The 17,858-nt window shown below is 42.6% G+C and overlaps 1 pseudogene; it reads right to left on the bottom strand.

Annotated features, from left to right (window-relative positions):
- Positions 1–4,262: 4,262 nt before the first annotated feature.
- The window catches only part of LOC129149627 (40S ribosomal protein SA-like), an 89,871-nt pseudogene continuing 76,275 nt past the window's right edge, over positions 4,263–17,858 (bottom strand).

The raw sequence follows: 17,858 nt of genomic DNA on the forward strand, positions 1-17,858 counted from the left end.
CATCTTGCCAGGAGGTCAGGAGCAAGGGAAAGGAGGTGGCCCAGTAGATGCTAGTGGCCAGACTTGGACATTGTGTAAATTACTTTGGCCCATATTCCACTAACCAGAAATCACCTAATTGCAGGGGAGGCTGGAAACTGTGTTTTGTCTGTGACCCTGGATTAAAAGGGAATGGGACTTGGTGAGTTCATAGCAGGAACTCTTCCACATGCTCTATTTGAAAAGAGATTGTACACTTAAACATCTTAATGTTTTTAAAAGCAGTCTGTTTGGTTTTAATACAACAAAAACATAGGATTGCCTGCCACTCAGCAACAAAGCAACTGATTGATTGCATATTTTCACCTTTTCAATGCATTGTAAATGCAGCCCCTGTATGCAGATGGTGGAGAGCAGTTCCTGAACCATTAAGTTTGCTGCTTTTTCAGGAATACTATTAGGATGCTGGCAGAAACAAGTCTTGCCTTGTTTCACAAGTGGGGGAAGAAGAAAGTCATTGTTCACAAGCAAATGAAAATACAAGTCACAGGACTAAAATTATGAATGCAAAACATTATATTAAAATGTGGCTTGTATGTTGTATTTGCATGCATTTTAATACGCATCTGTCATACCTTTTGTTAAATTTAGTAGGCACTGACAATTTTAAACAACTGAGTACAGTTAATAATTCAAGGAATTGTTTTGAAATATATTTTAACCCATTTATGTTCCTATTGCCCAATCTGTCTTTAAGGGGTCTGAGATGCCAACTCATATCATTTTATTGGTCAGATCTGGGATCTCTGTGACCTAAGAACAATTAACAGAAATATTTTTCATAAACCAATTTTAAAGCACTCAAATGATTGAAACATGACTAAAACCACTTATGGAATAAAAAAATACAATCCAAATTTTTAAACTGGAAAAGGCTTTAGGGATCCTTTGGATTAGATGTTCTTACCTCTCCTACTCATTCTGAAGTCTGGCCACATTTACAGCCAAAGCATCCATGAGAAATTCAAGACCACATTTTCTAAAACCCCAATTTGCTGAGCTTCTGCTCCTTTGAAACTGATGTTTTCAGAGTTGGCTTTTTCTTTTTCTAGGGTTTGTTTATGTGGTTTTCTATTTGAGCAAACCCCCAAAAGAGAAGTCCCTTTTAGGGCAGTAACAAAAATGAACCAAATTTCAACCACACTTAGAATCCTTGCTGTCTGCACATGGAGGCTTACTGACCAGAGAAGAAGAATATATTTCATGAGAACCCAGCTCTAAGTCATAAACTAGAAATACATCAAGCTCTTTGTTGTTAATTGGCACTTACCTCACCTGAAGGCTTTTGCCAAGAAGAGCAGAGGAGTTTAATGAGGAAGGAAGAAAGGAAAGGGCCTGGAGCTCTGGAAAACAGTCCCAGCCACATGTGATTTTTAGTTGGGGGGCGGGGGGATTCCCACCCCCCAATATGCTAGAGTAACAAAGTGGCCTATGTACATTCCCAAACCTCGGCTGTTTATTTGGGGGGTAAGGCTCAGACTGGGGCCTGAGTGATAACTGCTTCGTGTAATTACGAAGACAGCTTGAAAACTATGCCCCTCTTTGTTTCGGCCTCCAGATGACGGCTGTCTAACTGCTGTTTGTGCCAGTTTTATTTCAAAGCGCTTTTCTTTCCATATTTCAAAGGTCAGTGTGTTTACTGGTGGCCAAAAGGAGCCTGTGTGTAAGAGAAAGAAACACATGTGGTTGAGTGGCAGGAGGAGGAGGAGTCAGGAGAACTGGATTGAGTCCTAGATTGGCTTCTAGATGCGTGAGAGAATGGAGATTAGCTGACCTTTCCTTCATCACCATAGAAAGTAGAGGAAGAAAATGGTCTCTTTTATGTTAAAAAAATTTCTAGAAGTTTCTTTCCTTCAGGAAGAAGAAATGGAGGTATTTCCAGTAAGGGAACATTATCAAAAATGCAGCCAAGAAAACGTCCACTTCATCTCTCTCATAATAGAAATATTTTCCCCTTCACAGAAAGCAGACTGGATAGGCTCGCCATCCTTAGAAACCTCGAGATTGTTTTTAGTGAAGGGATATTAGCACAGGGAAATAAAGCAAACCTCAAACACTTTATCAGGAGTCTCGGTTGGCCTTCTGGCATCACTACTTAGAACATCAAGGCCAATCAGACTGCTTTACCTGTCCATATATAAAACATTAGTGTTTCTGTTATGAATATTTGAAAACAGCATCACATTTCAATTACATAAGCTCAATACCTATTTCAAATGTCCTTCATGATTTATTTTCTTCTAATCTGTGTTTTCCCATTTATCTTCCCTCGATTTTCCATATATTGAGCTCCTGGGGAAAGGAAATGAATAAACTGCTGAAATGCTAAAGAACATGTGGCATTCTGAAACTAGCTTTGCCCGGGTTTAAGTCTTAGTACTGCCACATGTTAGCTGTGTGACCGTGCATAATTTACTTAACCTTCCTGTGCCTCAGTTTCCTTTTCTACTAATATAACTACTCACTTCCTGGTGTTGTGAGGATAAATTAGATTGACATGTGTAATACTGACTAGGCAGAATAGTAGTGCTTGGCACAGAGCAAGCATTTCAATGTTAGCTAATCATGAAGCACACTCTCCCTTTCAAAATGAATTGTACACTTGGGAAAATCTCTTTTGCGCTACCACTATTTTTCTTTTGTAATCAATCCACATATATCCCTAGAAATTTTAAAAAGAAAATTTGTATTATATTAAACATTATATTAAAATGTGGCTTGTATGTCGTATTTGCATGCATTTTAATAAGCATCTGTCATTCCTTTTGCTAAATTCAGTAGGTACTGACAATACTAAACAACTGAGTACAGTTAATAATTCAAGAAATTGTTTTGAAATAAATTTTAACCCACTTATGTTCCTATTGACCTCCCTCGGGTGCTGGGCACCCATGCGTGCGCAGAACATCCCAGCCCACCTTGGTGGCAGCATACCCACTGGGTGAACTCCCTATTGTTGCACGGATGGCAATGTCCACACAATGCAGAGGAGAGTCTGTTTCACAGAGCGATGGCAGGCAGGTTAAGGGAATAGTGCCTGTATTGTAAAGTGGGGGGAGAAATTAAGAGGAAAAGAGACTAAATGAAATGTCTACAACTTAATCTTCCAGTTCCAGTGAATTTCAGCCACCTGTAAGTAAGGGTACTCTCTGCCTTGGGTTCGCATAAGACAAACAGAATTCTTACTACCTGACCAGGGACAGGCATGGCAGCTCTTGGCCATGACTCAAGAAGGAGAGGTAAGGGGGAGGGGAGCACAGGAAAGAGGAACTGGAGTGTATTGGAGGCCTCAGCTATGCCTTGCATTTTCATCACACTGAATCCATTATTTGGATATTATTACCTCCACTAGAGGCCTGGTGCATGAAAATTCATGCACTCTGGAGGGGAGGGGGTCCCTCAGCCCGGCCTGCACCCTCTCGCAGTCTGGGAGCCCTCGGGGGATGTCCGACTGATGGCTTAGGTGGGACATCCTTTGCCATCCTAAGCCATCAGTGGGACATCCTTTTCACTGCTGTGGAGGCGGGAGAGGTTCCCGGCTTATGGCTGAGTGGTGCTGCTCTATGGGAGCTCACTGACCGCCAGGGTGCAGCTCCAGCCCTGCCCCCCATTGCCCCACTGCGGGCGCCCATGGCCTCCCTCTGTGGGAGGCGACTGGTGGACCAATTGATTGGGGGATGGTACTGGCTGGCAAACAGCTGGCCCCGGCCCCCACTGCCACTCTGCCTCTGCTGGTTGCCACCCCCCAATCGCCATCCCCTCCCTCTGCCCACTGGCACCTTCCTTGGCTGGCCTGGCGCTGCCCGCTTGCCAGCTCCGCCCCCTGCCGACTGGTCATTCTGCCGTTTAGTCAATTTGCATATTAGGCTTTTATTATATAAAATTGTACAATCAAAGAAATACATATTCAGGGAAGTGAAGTGCCTTTTCAAAGTCTATTCAGCCAGTCATAGGGTGGCTGGGATTTAAACCCACTTCTTTTGGATGCCAAGACCCATACTTATATCTCCTTTACACATCAACTTTTCAGGGAGGTCCCAGCTAGGGTGGGGTTCTAAGTGGCTACCAGGAGAATAGGCTGAACCTAGACTCCAGATCATCCGTGACTACATGCACAATATTAGCGGAAGGCACTTGCATTTCTTCTAAGCCATTTCTACCCCTCTTCACGCGAAGTAGATTCATGGGGAGGGTGACTTTTTGCAAACCTTGCAATTTAGGCATCAAGAAAAGGGAAACTTTGGAAAGTAACTTTCTTTCACTGTTATAATCAGAACTTCCTCTTCTGTCGCAGCCCTTTCAGCAGTGGCCTGCTCTTCCTCTCAGTCTCTTCAGGGTCCCTGCAGAAGTAGAGACAGGCATGACCTCCCTCTGGTGCTCGGCACCCACGCATGCGCAGAACTTCCCAGCCTCGCGTGGATGGCGTCAGGCCCACTGGGTGAGCTCCCTATTGTTGCACAGGAGGGCAATGTGCACACAGTGCAGAGGGAGTCTGAGTTACACAGAGAGATGGCTGGCAGGTTAATGTAAGGCATCTTGAGAGGCTGGTGCTCAGAGTCTCAGCTCCCAGGAGGCTGCCTGGAACTGGTTTGTGAAGGTTCCAGGAGTGAGGCGTCAGCAGTGGGAGTGGCTCCAGTGGCAGCAGCAAACCTCAGCACAGCTCGCTGGCCCGTGTTCCTGGACGACATGGCATTGACATCAGTGTGGTTTTCAGGGGCAGCAATGGCAGGAGCTGGCGCAGAAGCTCCTCCCAGGTTTCTTCAGATTGATGATGTAGACGCCATCCCTCTTCCTGTTGCAGCTGTACTGCTCCATTTCCAAGTCAAGGTCGGTGCCACCTAAGAGTGCTCCTGCTGCAAGGAATTTGAGGACCGCCTCCTCCTTTATAGGACATCAAGGGCTCTGGGCATTGTGAAAGTGTCTATTTAAATTATAGATGCTGCATGGCCCCTCTTTGAGTTGCTCAGGAAGCCACACTTTCATAAAGATAAAGAGATCTTGAGCATATGAATTCCTTTTGGTCATGACCTTAAACCTCACCACCACACCTTTCATTGCTTTAACTGTAGAGGTGGGGACCTTTTTTTCTGCCAAGGGCCATTTGGGTATTTATAACATCATTTGAGGGCCATACGAAATTATCAACTTAAAAATTAGCCTGCTCTATTTGGTCAAACATTTCATTAACTCACCCCTAATGCCTTGGCAGGGCCAGACCAAATGATTTCGAGGGCCTTATACGGCCCTCGGGCCAGAGGTTCCCCACCCCTGCCTTAGAGCAAGTACAGACCACATTGGAAAGAATCTGGCAAGAAGACCAGGTTATTTTCTTCATACCTAATTATTGCATTGACTTCAGCAAGGTTTTTTAAACCTGTTTGTGTGTGTTTAGGCAAATGGTGTGAGTAATTTGTAAGCATTTACCTTATCCAAATTCCTTTTAAGAAAGATGTCAGGACCTCATTCTCAGTTCTGTTACTGAAGCTGTGATTTTCCCATTTATAGAGCTGAGATGCTATAACTAAATAGGAATATGGATTTCACTTTCAATAAAATCATTGGCTGGTAAAAAAAACAACAACACCAAATTAAAACAGAGCTTTGGAAATCAAGCTGTCTTTCTCTATTAGAACTAACAAGAGCTGTTTCATTTTCCACATCACAAGTTCTGGATACTGAAATTCTATTTGCAGAAAATGCTCGGGATTATTAAAAAAATCAGATAGTTGTCATAAGATGGCATGTTTTCTTGTGCTTGCCAGGATGCCTTAATGACAAAACTAAGGACAGGTGCACATCACATGTCAATATTTTAATCAAAGAATAAAGAACAGGGACAAGACATGAAATGCTCCAAAGCATCTGGGAAAGATAGTGCTTCCTCTTGAGACTCAGCAGTGACCTCATTGTTGGAAGAGAAGTTGCCTGTTTAACACATCTCTTTCCTAACCATCACTACTTCCCCACTGATGTTTCTCCTCTGTCTCTAGTTCTCCATTTCAAAATAACAACACACACTGACACCACCACCACCACCACCACCACCACCAACAACAACAACAACTTTGTTTGGCTTGGTGCCTCCTTTTGTCCCTATCTAAAAACGAGATTCTTAAACTGGGCTCCATACAAAACTTTATAGGTATGTACCTAATGGTATTTTTTTTCTGGGAATAAGGTCCATAACTTTCATAAACATGCAAAAAAACTTACAACCCTGCAAAAAAAAAATTAACCACTACAATAAACACAGGAGAAATGTATGGCACACTTTTAGTTCACTTTCTTATGCTGCCATTTTGTTTCAGCTGGGCTTCTAATAAAGCTAATGATGTCACTTAAAGGCTCAATGCTCTGGTCAGAGTGGATATGGTGTTGCCCATCACTTTGGATATTGTAAAGAGATGGACTCACTCAGATATGCTGCCATCCAATTCAGTTCAAACTCGTCTTCCCTCCAAAACCATTTGCCTCCCACTATGATGCCAAGACCTCCCCATTATCTCAGGCGCATTTGCTCGAGATCTAAGTTATTTTGGAGTCTTTCCTGACCTTTATCTCTCCTGTCTAATCAATTGGCAATCTTCTCAAGTCACTTTCAGAAGTGTCTTGCATACAACTCTTCCTTTTCATTGTTAAAAACCAGCATCGCCTGCCACTGGTGGTTCTCGCCACTGGCTGAATGTTACATTGGGAGTTTTTTTACATTATATTGAAGCTTCGAGCCAAACCCAGAACGTTCCATACACCTTTTTCCGGGACAGAATGTGGGTATCTGTGTTTCTGTAAAGCTCCTTAGAGTGCAGCCAGGGTTGAGAGTCACTTCCTACCCTGATCTTATTTGACTTTATATATTTCTTTCTATCAAAGCCTTCCTACCTTATTCCATATTACTTTCCTCTCACCCCCATTAGTCTTTTATATCTCAATTTCCTCTTGGCTTTCTTTAATCAGGAAACTCTGTTGCTTTAATCAGGACCTCTCCCTAATTTTGCAATAGGACCCTCCCAGATAAAGTGACTTGAGTTGTTTAAAGACAGCATCAGTTAGTAGTGGAGATGATTTAGAACTCAAATGCCCTTACCCTTGACCCCTTTTCCTAATTCAGAAGGCTTCCTATGCCAGGGCTACAGTAATTGGTGATGGACGTCAAAGCTGGGTCTCTGCCACTGTCTCATTTGCTAGCTCCATGCTGCAGCCTTGGCTTTCCTCTGTTTGGAACATCTTCAGCTGGTATCTCTGTGCCTTTAGGAAGATCAAATGTGACTGGGAACCTTGGCCTGTCCAATTTGTCATAACTCGTTGACAGCAGCCCTGGGAACTGTGGGACCAGGAACTGGGGTCTGGATGCCATGTTTGTCATCCTATAATGATGTGTTTAAGCACCTTGCATTCTACTTTAGCTTCAAAGTCATCTGTGATGCTTCATATTAAACAGTTAACTCTAGGACAAGCTCTGTGAATTACCAAAAGAGCAGCTTATCTGTGATTCAGGGAAAACCAAATGTTCCACCTGCCCCCTGATGTCATTACCCACCACTCACATTACCTGAAGTTCTCAGTTTTGGTCATTCCTCCTGGTAATAAGGCAATCTTCATTTTGTGAAATGCACATGTGATATCCCAAAAGCCTAACATTCACTTATCAGTATTCATTAATACCTTAAGCCAGATTTTATTTTATTAGTAGTATTAGTAGTAGTAGTAGTAGTAGTAGTAGTAGTATCAAAGGGCTCAGAGCAATGTCCTAAAGGCATGGAACTAATGTGGGTAAAGTTGACTGATGAAGGTGCAATGGAAAGGAGCAGAGAAAAATATCCAGAGCTTGGGTGCAGTGTTACAGAAGGGAGCTGGACACTAACAGGAAAAAGAACCTGGAGAGAAGGTGTAAAAGGATAAGTTTTGCCTAATTCCCCATTTTGCTGACTTTAGCATTTTCTCTAGAGTTCTCTTTGGTTAGCTCCATTTCTTTATTGATTTTTGCCTGGCATTTGGCTGAAAATTTGGAAAGAATCATAGCAATCACTGTCGCTAACATTTATTGAACATTTACTACGTGCCAGATATTGCTTGAAGAATTTTACATGCATCAACTTATTTTATCCTCCCCCAACATTTGGAGATTAGGTGCCATTAATATCCCCATTTCACAGATGATAAAACTGAGGCTCAGATGTTTGAAGAACTTCTCTAAGATCATCCAGAGAGTAAATGGTAGAATCATGTTTTCAACACAAGCAATCTGGCTCCAAAGACTGTATTTTATTTTTTTTAATCCTCACCCAAGGATGTTGTTTTTTACTGATTTTTATAGAGAGAGGAAGAGAGAGAGAGAGAGAGAGAGAGAGAGAGAGAGAGAGAGAGAGAGACACATTGATATGAGAGAGAAATACTGATTGGTTGCCTCCCATAAGTGCTCAAACTGGGGATCAATCCCAAAACCTAGGTGTGTGCCCTGACCGAGAATCAAACCCACACCTTTTGGTGTATGGGACGATGCTCCAACCAACAGAGCCACCTGACCAGGACCAAAGCCTGTATTCTTAACCACTGTGACCCACTGTCTCTCAAAATCACAGCATTTACAAACAAATTATACAGTTAATCTTCAAATCCAGGCAGTCTGGTTCCAGTTCATCCCACTATAAGGCTTCCTGGGCTAGAATGAATCGTTCAATTGCATCAGAGAGCCTGTAGCGGTCCAGAAAAGGTTTCTTGGTTTTGAATATTCCTAATGTTGTAGCAGTCTGGTGTTTTGTTTTGTTTTGTTTTAATCCTAACCCGAGGATATATTTAGAGAGGGGAAAGGAGAGACAGAGAAACATCAGTTGCCTCCCACATGTGTCCCAATCAGGTATTGAACCCAAAACCTAGGTATGTGTCCTGACTGGAATAGAACCTGCAACCTTTTGGTGTACAGACAACACTCCAACCAACTGCGCCACCCAGCCAGGGCTAGCACACTGGCGTCTTAATAACAGTGCTCTATTGATTTACTATAAAATGCCAATCTGACAAAAGGGGTTGAGCATAAACTCCACAACGTGCTGGGCAAAATCCCTGCCCAGCTGTTATTGTCCCGTACTGAAATGGAGAATTCAAACAAAATTACTTCTTGTCTCTGTAAAAGGTCAGCTGAAATAAAAATTGTTTAATATTTCTTCCTCCATATAACCGAACACTGCTAGTGTTCCGGGAACATCAAAGATAAATCTGAAGTCTGGGATGTAGGAAGTCACTGCCCCCTTTAGTTGTGTCTTGTGATGCCCTCTGAAGTGCTTTTGGAATGTTATCTAATGAATCCTCACAGACATTCAGCCAGGCTTTTACCTCTTGGAGTGCCACCTTCCTGCTAAGAATTTCCCTGGAATTAAAACAGATAGCAGGGGTTGGGTAATATAAAAATGTGGCTGCAGTTTGGAGAAAGGCTTGCTCATCTCCTCCCCCCTAATGATGGAACAAATTCTGGTAAGATGGTCCATTTGGGGCTGGAGGGAAGGATAAAATGTCTTCTATGCCATTGTTACCGGAACTCAGCTTCTTGATGACTTGCTGGGAGCAGAAAAGATGGAGAGGGAATTGCTGAAGGAGGGGGAATGGGAAAGGCCAGGGAAGGAGGGGCAGTACCACAGGAGGCGGAAACTACGGGGCCTCCATCTTCGAAATCTTCTTCTCTTTTCTTCTTCTTCTATGACTTGACTTTCATACCCCAATTAAATTTTGTCTTCCTATTGTTCCGTAAACAAATGTGAAACAATCCAAATAAAACAAACAAAAAGATACTCTTGTTTTGTCGGAAAAGGTTCTTTTCTGTTATTGCCCAGTGTGCAGGAGGAAAATGCCTCACCCATCCCTCAATAGAGTTTACCTAGCTTTGCTGTCGAACATCTTTTCTTCTCAAGAGCCTTAAGGAAACAAATACCTCGCAGCAGGGATTCCCAATCTTTTTGTCAAGAGAATCTGCTTTTCATTTCCCTGAAGCATTAAGGTCAAGGGGTTGGGGTGGGGAGATTCCAGCCCACGTTTCATTCCTCCTTGGGGAAGCTGTCAACTGCAGGCCACTGACCTGAGCACTATCAGACCAGATCTAGGTCCGGATCTGTCAGAAGAGCCTGCCAACTGGTTGATTATTCATGTGCAAGGATTCTTCTATTCATGAAAAAGGGGAAAACTCTTAAAAAAATAAGAGCAATTACTCCATGTTTCACTTCCCTCACAACCATTGTGAGCACCGAGCTAAACTCATTTGCCACCACAGTGGATCAAAACAGTGAAGGTAACATAGTGGAACCTCCGGAATTCTTTCTTTTTAGCATTACACCACCCTTGTATACATCCCAGACCAAGTTTCCCGTAAATGCCCTTGCTGTCCAGAGTAGTTTCCAGGCTTGCTGTCCTGAATGAATGGGACATTCCACCAGACTTTAAACCCAGGCCTCATTTTCTGTATCCTCTATATGCTGCTTGATATACTGGCCCCCGCCCAATCTATCTTAGACATTGGTGGGTGGTGATGAATTTTTATGGTGATAGTTACCATAATTACAAACTTCAAAGCTATATACAAATTGCCTTGGTCACCACTGTAATAAAGAGAGAGAGAAGAAAAAGGACAGATGGTTGGGGGTAGATTGTGGAGTTCCCATTTAGTGTCTGTCTTTGCAATAACCAAATAGTATCTGGAGTTCTAGATATAGAGTTGAGTTATAGATTCTGCATTTGAACTATGAATTTTGAATGACTGCAGACAGAGACCAAGAATGCTCTGCAATTGATATAAAAATACCCATTCCCACACAGACAAATGTGGGAAAAGGAGCCGTATGAAACCTGAGAAGGAATGGCCATATTTTAGAGAACCAAATGAATACAAGGGAAGGATACAAGTAGGACCAGATACAGATATATGTTTGTTAGCCTCAAGTAGCTAGTACTCTCTTAATGCTTTGTAGAAAGAAGTTGACGTCTGTTTCAGATGAACATTATCATCTAATACTATTGTAAATGTATGTCATTTAGTATTATTGTGATTTTGCTTTTATATAATTATACTGTATTCAAGATCTATTGCTGTGTAACAAATTACCTCAAGATTTAGAGCTTAAAACAACAAAACAACAAACATTTGTTGTCTCACTGTTTCTGAGAGTCAGAAATCCCAGAGTGACTTAGCTGGGTGGTTCTGGCTCAGGGTTCTTCATGAGGTTACAGTCAAGGGCTGGCTGCATCATCTGAAGACCTAGCTGGGCCTAGAGCATCTGCGTCCAAGATAGCTCAGTCAATGGCGTCATCCATTCCTCCTTAGCATTGTCCAGAAGTTTCAGTTCCTTACCTGGTATCAAATCCCCATAGAGCTTCCTGGGTGGCCTCAAGGCATGGTGGCTGGCTTCTCCCAGACACAGAGAGAGACAGCATTCAACATAGCTATTGCAGTCACTCTCTCTCTTTTTTTATGCATGCTTTATTTTTTAAAATATATTTTTATTGATTTCAGAGTGGAAGGGAGAGGGAGAGATAGAAACATCAATGATGAGAGAGAATCATTGATCGGCTGCCTCTTGCACTCCCTCCACTGGGGATCGAGCCTGCAACCCGGGCATGTGCCCGTGACTGGAATCGAACCTGGGACCCTTGAGTCCACAGGTTGACACTCTATCCTCTGAGCCAAACCAGCTAGGGCTGCAGTCTCGTTCATGGAGGTAATTCTTTTATATATATATATAATATCTTTTTAACACATTAAGTGCCCAGTCAGTTACTGGTGACTGACACTATACTTTCCGTCCGGAAGACAAAACAGACTGGGTGCTTAACGTGTTAACCATTTTAAGTGTACAATTAAGTGGCATTAAATACATTTACATTGTTGTGCAACTATTGCCACCATCCATTTCCAGACCTTTTCATCATCACAAACAGCTCTGTACTCGCTAATCAATAACTATCCTCCACCAACCTACTCCCAACTCTGATAAGCTCTATTCTACTTCCTGTCTCTAAGAATTTGCCTATCCTAGGTGCCTTCATATAAGTGGAATCACATAATATTTGTCCTTTTGTGTCTAGCTTATTTTACTAGACACAATGTTTACTTGGAACTATGTTTTCAAGATTCATCCATGTTATAGCATGTATCAGAATTTCATTTCTTTTTATGGCTGAATAATAGTCCATTGCATGTATAGACATACTTTGTTTATCCATTCATCTGTTGCTGGACATTTGGGTTATTTCTGCCTTTGCTGTGGTCTTTTTATTTATTTATTCTTTTATCCTCAGCTGAGGGTAGTTTTCTTATTGATATTTTTTAGAAAGAGAGGAAAGGAGAGAGATAGAAACATCAATGAAACACTGATTGGTTGCCTCCCCTGTGCACCCTGACTGGGGATCAAACCCAAAACTTAGGTACATGCCCTGACAAGGAATTCAACCTGCAATTTGTTGATGTATGAGATGATGCTCCAAAGAACTGAGCTTCCCTGCCAGGGCTTGCTGTTGTCTTTTTATAACCTAATCTGAAGTGACACACCATCACTTTGGCTGCAACCTCTTCACTAGAAGCAAGTCACTAAACCAAGCCCACAGTCAAGGGAAGGGGAAGGAAAAAAAATAGCCGAGTTTGTGGACATATTTCTAAAAAATATAAAAGTTACTTAAGTTAATGTTACTAAGTGCACATGATATTTTGCCATGGGACTTGGTCGTTGTCCTTATTTCTCCTGGGGACTGCACCCATAGTAGTCCCAACCACAGCATAGTGTTGAAAATGGGCAAACCAGGAAAATGATATGCCTTATCAATATTTCCCTAACAAGGCTTATTACAGTACACTAGAGGCCCAGTGCACGAAATCGCGTGAGACCCAGACCCGCCACACTGGCAGGACCCCAGACTCGCCTTGCGTGAGTAGCTTACCACCATGAGCCACTGCGTCGCACAAGCCGAAAGCCCCGCCTTGCTATGCGAGCTGCGAGCCGAAAGCCCCACCTCACCATGTAAGCCCCTCTGGGCCGCATAAGCCCCTCCGCACAGCCCCTTCACACGAGCAGGCTAAAGGGAGGGACCGAGAGCCTCCATGCACCTCCTGGTGACCGGTCTTTTGGGCATTACAGCATGACAGCATTACAGCCACTGGCCTTTTATAATATAGATGGGGCATCACAGTACAAACCCAGTTTCTATGCTGCTCTCAAGCTTGGATTTACCAGCAGGAGAAATGGAAGTAGGCCTGCCTGTTGTGGTGGGCGCCACTTCAGTGAGGTGGTGGCTACACATATGTGTTTAGAGCATATTGAGAGTCATTCCTATCAGAGTCTATCTTTGCATGTAGTTGAAAGAAGGCTTAGTCTGCAATGACAAAAAATAACAACAAAAATGCCCCACTATTAGCCTTTTCATTAATCTTATAAATGTTCTTATTTCCTTCTAAGACTGGGACCACAAAGCTGAGGTCTTTTGCCTTTTAATTTATTACACCACTTCAGTTTTCTATTTTGTGACGAATATAAGAAATTGGGAAGTAGTTTGCAAAGCTAAAGGCCGGGAGAATTAAAAAAAAAAAAAAAAAAAAAAAAGCAATTACCTCCTGCCAATTACACCAGGAAACAGTGGAGGAAGGATTCCTGCAGCATTTCTGTCCATTTTTCTTCATTACTGAAATGGTGGCCATTCTCCTCATTACCCGACACATTTCTCTTCATTACCAGCTGTGGTGATAAGGGTGATGATGAGTGCTATTTACAGCTGGAATTCTGTGAAAGGCCCAGCAGATGAATAATAATTACTCAAACAGATATGAGGAGACCAAGAAAGGCAAGTAGTTAAAGTGAGGCTATTGTGTCCCAGAAAAGCAGGAAGGTCATTTCTTTTGAAGTGAGGGGTAGAATTGGGGGGCGGGGGTTCCCATGTTCCTGAGTCAGGGACTTCCCAGCACTGTGGGTTGGAATGGCTTGTCTAAGGTACTCAGTGGGTTCTTATAAAAACTGGACAGATAATAATAATTTATTTAAACCATAAAACAAATACCTAGGCCCATTGTAACCCTAATTTCATCTGTGGAAGAAGACTGAGGACTTTCCTGAATTCTACACTCAAAAAATAACTCACCACAAACCCTTCATTCCCACACTTCCACCCCTGTATTCAGCTTTCCATTTACCTAGTTGGGGCAATCTTCTTATGGCAATGTTTATAAGGCATATTAACTATCATCTATCTATCTATCTATCTATCTATCTATCTATCTATCTAGTCAGTTCTCCAAAGACACAGACAACAGTACAAGTGTCTAGATCAAGAGCAGGAGAAAGAGATTTATTTTGAAAAATTGGCTCATGTGATTATGGAGGTTTGAAGTCTAAAATTTTATGAAGTAAGCCAGCAGACTAGAAACTCAGGGAAGAATTTCAATTCAAGTTCAAAGGAAGTCTGCTGCAAGAATTCCTCCTTGTTCAGGGGAGGTTAGTCTTTGTTCTATTAAGGTCTTCAACTGATTAGATGAGGCCCACACACATTATGGAAGGTAATCTGGTTTATTCAGTCTACAGATTGAAATGCTAATGTCATCCAAAAAAGAATACCTTCACAGAAACATCCAGAATGACGTTTGGCCGAATATCTGGTCACTGTGGCCAGCCAAGTTGACACATAAAATTAATTATTTCTCTCTCTCTTCACCCTTATCTGTAAATCTAGATCAACAGTTTACAAAGCATTTGTGACCCACAAATTAAGGTGCCAAGTTGGGTTTTTACCTAAGGACTCCAATCTTTGAATTAGGCTATTGAGATTCTTTTGGAGATATGGCCAGTAGTTGGAAAATCGAGAATCATTCCATTCAGCTTCCTTCCAGACACTTGATATGAGGGGGAAAAAATTGCTCCCAGGGCAGGAGGGGATCTTTAAATGAGTTTGGAGGAGAGGCACAGTATAAATATGACCGGGAACTGTGGTAAATAGTTTATTAAAGAACATCTTTCAGTTTAATCACCTAATTGCTACTCTTGCTTTGACTTTCTCACTAGCAATGGCCTTCACAGTTATGCCATAGCAACTTCGCCAAACTTAAAAAGGTGTTGAAACAGGCTGCAGAAGTTTCAAGCAGAGCAAGTAGGAGCAAGTCAGCTTCCCTGAAATGGGCTCACCAGCAGGACTCCAGTTAACCCCTGCTGGCCTGGAGCATTTGGGGAGGAGGCCCTGGGAAAAGATTTCCTCTAGAAGGATATTGCCATTTTCCCAACTCTGACGGTGTGTGCATCCTGTTAAGAATGATAGAAGCAGTGTTCCAGCACAGCAGGCTTTCAGTATGAGACAGAGAGATGAAAGGAGTACAATATGAAAACAGCAGGTGACAATGAATGTATCACACAGGGGAAAGATGTTAGAAGAATATTGAAGTATATTAATTCTCCCCAGGTCCCCTCAAATTCAGTAGCTTCAGTGAAAGCAAAGATATGTTCTTGAATTAGGCCCAGGCTCCTAACAAATGCCACAGTACCATCTGCTTAGTAGCAAAAGGCATACGAGGTAGGAAAGACAGATCTGCATGCTGACTGCTGATGTTTTCTTCAATATCCCCTATTTCCTCAGGGGCCCTCACAAGCTGTCATGTGTGGACAAACTCGGGAAATTTGATGTCTCCCAAGTGGCACTTCTCCATAGAGTTAGGCTACTTCTGAGGGCAAGATGCCATTTGTCCAGTGGCTTTTGGGATAATTTTTATTTTTCTAAGGTCTTGAAACAAGTAGCAGAAGCAACAACCCTTAACAACTGCAAAGTCCTTCCTAATGATCTGGGTCTGGGAAGTGTTTTCTACTGTCTATGGGCCAATTGTCAGACCCGTCCATGACCAAGTGTCCACCATTGAGAAAGAGCATACCTTCACACCTACATCATTCAAACTTCAATGAAACAGGACAAATGAGAGGTAAATACCCTGTAGGGATGAGAATCAGCTATATCCCTGAGAGACAGAGCTCAGGGATTTCCATAAAATAACTAGCTTCAGTCTTTTGGCTTAGATATTTTGATTTATTTACCTTAGTGTTTGAGCAACTTGTCATTTCCTGAGTCCCTGAGCAGGGAACATGTTGTGACAATTTTCCCTATCTAAACCCAACTAGCTGGAACCCATCATGACCTTGCCTTAACTTGCTACCAGCCATCATTTGGAAAATTTGGGTGAGCTAATTTCACCTTGCCTCTCCCCATTGTACTTGGGTAACCTTCTCCAGTCTCAATGAATTCAACTACCACCTATAGTCTAATGACCTCCAAATCCATCTCTTTTCTGAACCCCAAACTGTCTTCTGAGCTTCAGCCTGGACTTCTCCACCCGAGTGTAAGATGGACACCTCAAACAACACATCCCAAACTGAACTCAACCAAACTTGGTCTTTTCTCTTATTTCCTAGCTCTGTTAGTGCACTGCACTTCTACAACCAGTTACCTTTTACTTCTCTGTCTCCACCCACCTCACATACATCTGATTTTATATTCTGAAGAGATTTTTTAAATGTAAATTAAAAAAAAATTCTACTACTATTGTCATAATCCAATCTCTCAGAATCATCCTGATTTGTTTATAACTTGTTCAGTGTTTCCTGCCTTTACTCATTTAATACTGTACACAAGAGCTTGAATAATCTGTCTAAAATAGTTACAATCATTTAAAACTCCCATCATTCACAGAACTCAACACTGAACTACTGATCTAGGCCCTCTTTGACTTCCCTCTTACTGTTATATCCACTCTTGTAATAACCTTTTAATTCCCCATATGTGCCATGCTGCTTCCAGCTCCATACCTCTGTGGGAGTTATTTCTTCAATCCATAAAACCTATTCCACCCTTCTTCACAGGCTAATTATGTTCTGACTCATCTTTAATAGTCAACTAAAGCATTATTTCTTCCAGGAAACCTCTTGTGAACTAGAATAAAACAAACACTGTTCCTCTCTGTTACTGCCTGTAACATTCTGTAGATATCTCTGTTATTACCTCCTATGTCCATTTCTCTCACTAGATTTTTAAGACCTTTTCATAAAACTTTTACTCTCAAAGTTTCTAGAATAGAACCACAGTGGCACTAAAATTTTTTACATTGCACTGAATTCCTATATCTTTGTATTTTAAGACCCCCATCCATGAAATATTATTAATTCTACCAACAAATTTCTTTGATTCACTAAGACGTTTATAATAATAAAAGTATAATATGCAAATCGACCAAATGACCAAACAGCAGAATAACCATCCGGATGACCATGCTATGACACGCACTGGCACCAGGCCAGCCAAGGTGGGTGCGATGTGATTGGTTGGTGGGCCCCGCCATCACCCCATGATCGCCCCGCAGAGGGAGGCCCAGGCCATCGACTGGCAGGTGGGTGGGGCCTCCCTCTGTGGGGTGATGGATCATGGGGCTCCTGCACTGCGGGCGGGCACAAGCTGGGCTGAGGGACACCCCCCAAGTGCATGAATTTCATGCACCAGGCCTCTAGTCCTATATAATAAAAGGGTAATATGCAAATTGACCCTAACAGCAGAATGACCAGTCACTATGATACACACTGACCACCAGTGGGCTGACACTCAACACAGGAGTTGCCCCCTGGTGGTTAGTGCACTGGCCAGCACAGCGGTGGTGGCAGCAGCCTCTCCTGCCTCCATAGCAGTGCTAAGGATGTTCAACTAATGGACAGATATCCCCCGAGGGATCCCTGGCTGTCATAGGGATGTTTGACTGCCAGCTTAGGCCCGATCCCCAAGGGCTCCCAGACTGCGAGAGGGTGCAGGCTGGGCTGAGAGACACCCCTGCC

Source organism: Eptesicus fuscus, chromosome 7 (assembly GCF_027574615.1).
Source record: "Eptesicus fuscus isolate TK198812 chromosome 7, DD_ASM_mEF_20220401, whole genome shotgun sequence".
In the NCBI taxonomy this organism is placed as follows: Eukaryota; Metazoa; Chordata; class Mammalia; order Chiroptera; family Vespertilionidae; genus Eptesicus; species Eptesicus fuscus.